Genomic DNA, 3,255 nt, shown 5'->3' on the forward strand with positions numbered 1-3,255 from the left:
TCGTTACCTTACCGAGGCCTCTCCACCCGAGCCCTCCACTAGGTCCACCGCGGCCACTAGGGAAGCCTATGAGGCTTACCAAAAGGAGTCCGCCGCAATGAAAAATGTCTTAATATTTGCGATGGAGGCGGAACTCCAAAGGAGAGCCTTCAAAATGGGCAGAGCAATTGAAGGAAATGTAGATTCATATACATATTTAACATACTCATATATGTCTAATTAATTTTGTCATAAAATTAAAACGGATTTTATGCATGCAAACATTAATATATAAGAAGAGAAATAATGTCCTTACATTCAATATTTCGGCTATTTGGGCACAAGAGAGATCTCCATTCTCTTCTTGTTCTTGAGCCTTTCCAATGGAAGAACAAAGATCTAAGTATAAGATCTCTCCCTATGTATTATACCCAAGGCTTCCTCTTAATCAAATTAATATTACAAATACTAGTGTGATATTAATTTTGTAGAAAAATTGAACCAAAAATATTTGGTTTTGAGCTCTCAAAACCGGTTGAGAGAGAGAGATTTTTGGAGGATTTTATCTTTCTAAAACTTAATCCTTTTAGAAGTGTAATTGCATGAATGAATAATACCCTCTTGCATGTAGTGTATGTTAAAAATTAAAAGACAAAACCACTTTGCCCTTTTTCTTTTTCAACCGTGTAAGAGGAGAGGAGAGGGGAAGAGAAAGACCCAATGCATGCATTAGTTTGCCTTCACAAGGTCAATAGGGTTGCATGCCTACTTTCCTAATATAATCATTATGTTTACCACTAATTGTAAACACAATATTAATCCTAATCCTCCTCCAAATTTTCGGCACATGTGTTAATATGGAATCCATATTATTTTTGTCAAATGTCAACATGTCACATGTCATGTGTGACATGAATTTGTTATGTAATTTTTAACATATTAAAAATCAACGTATTAATAAAAATACGTCACATAAAAAAAGCGACTTAGTAATTTCATAATTACTTGTGCCAAAATATTTTACCGTTTATAAATCGCATTTACAATAATTCATTCAAATCCAATTGTTTCTTTAAACAATAATTTCATCCGAGTAATGATACAATTCGATTACTCAGACCGTATCTCATTTAATCACATTTCAATTTGATACGTAAATTTTACTTCCAAAATCGTCTGTCAATTTTTCAAGTAATTTAATTAACTCGTAACATTATACGATTAATTAAATGATCAATTAAGAGTATTGCCCTTTAGGTATGACCTAGGGGGTCAACTGATCACCACCGTCACACGACAGTAATGTCAAACTCTAGTCAGCCAATCATTACCGATATATGTTGACCAGTTGACAGTAACAATATTACTTCCCAATTGTATTCTTAAAATGAGATTTAATAATGATATTTAAATCACGTGATCGCACTATTGTTGAGGACACATTTCCCAACAATCTCCCACTTGTCCTCGACAAGTGTGCGTCACCAATTCTCTTGTCCTATTACTATCTCCCACTCAATGCAAGGTGTCTTTCAGGTCGTACTTGCAAGTGATCATATCGAGAGTGGTTTCCTCGATCCGGAGAATAAGCGATTGACCGGATTTATCCACACTGGATACCCTCCGAGCGTGGCCACGCATTTCGATTCATTGCTCCTCGAGTGGCCCCGAGATATTGTTATAACCCTGACAAGGGGTGGACAATTCCTATCGCACTCATTCCCTTCGACTAGCCACACCATCATAACCCAAAATATGCCCATTTGACCCCATTTACGAAGGTCGTAGTAACACAAATCAAAGTTAATGAAAACTGTGCCATCTTAGGCGAATAGTCTTTAGTCAAAAGAATCGACTCATTTGAATACTATAGTAGCTCTCGCCACGACCAGGCTATTTAAATTTGCCAGAACTCTATAAGCGGTCATTAGGCCCGACAAAATGTTCTTAACGAGTGCCTATGTGATCGACTAGTCATCTCACATGACTCTATGGCACTTGAACTTGCCATCAATCGCCTCACACTATAGTCACTTCGAGACGTCACCTCATACAAGTGACTATGGGCAAATACTATGTTAATCCGTGTTCACTTTAACGGGGTTCAATTGTCTCTACAACCCGTATGGATGTAACAAAGTATAAATTAAAGATAAAAGACAAATGTGATTATGAACATGAACAAAAACAACACTTTTATATCATTTCAAAATTTAACAAAAATTTGGTACACGTTTAAGTCCCATGGACGTAACATGCCCATCATGCTTAGCCTGCGATAAAGGCTTGGTGAGCGGATCGGCTATGTTGTCATCCGTCCCAACCTTACAAATCGCAATTTCCTTTCTTTCAATGAAATCTCTTATTACATGATATTTTCTAAGTACATGTCTAGATCTATTACTAGACTTCGGCTCCTTAGCTTGGAAGATCGTTCCACTATTATCACAATAGAGAGTGATGGGATCATCGGCGGTAGGTACTACTTTTAGACCTTCCGTGAATTGCTTGATCCACATAGCTTCCTTGGCAGCCTCGATCTTTGCTATGTACTCGACCTCCGTTGTTGAATCCATGATTCTGACTTCCTTGAAGCTTCTCCACTACGGCACCACCATTGAGCATGAAAACAAAACCACTTGTGATTTCATGTCATCTCTATCTGTTTGAAAACTTGAGTCCGTGTATCCTGTAACACGCAACTCAATGTCTCCTCCAAACACAAGGATAGAGTCCTTAGTTCTTCTCAAGTACTTAAGGATGTTCTTGACAGCAATCCAGTGACTCTCACCTGGATTTGCTTGATATCTACTCGTCATGCTCAAGGCATACGAGACATCAGGACGTGTGCATATCATGGCATACATGATTGATCCAACGGCGGAAGCGTAAGGGATCAACTTCATGCGTTCAACATCATGGGGTTCGGAGGGACATTGAGTCCTGCTCAATATCGTTCCGGTTACCATAGGTACCAAACCCCTTTTGGATTTGTCCATGTTGAATCGTCGAAGAATCTTATCAACATAAGACTCTTGACTTAGTGCCAATATCCTCTTGGGTCTATCTCTATAGATCAGGATACCTAATATGCGTTGTGCCTCTCCTAAATCCTTCATTTGGAAGTGGTTACCTAACCACTTCTTAACAGAAGACAACATTGGAATATCATTTCCAATGAGTAGTATGTCATCGACATACAAGATTAGGAACACAACATTGCTCCCACTGAATTTCATGTATAAACATGGTTCCTCAACATTTCGAGTGAACCCA

The sequence above is a fragment of the Silene latifolia genome, chromosome 2, assembly GCF_048544455.1.
Source record: "Silene latifolia isolate original U9 population chromosome 2, ASM4854445v1, whole genome shotgun sequence".
Taxonomy (NCBI): Eukaryota; Viridiplantae; Streptophyta; class Magnoliopsida; order Caryophyllales; family Caryophyllaceae; genus Silene; species Silene latifolia.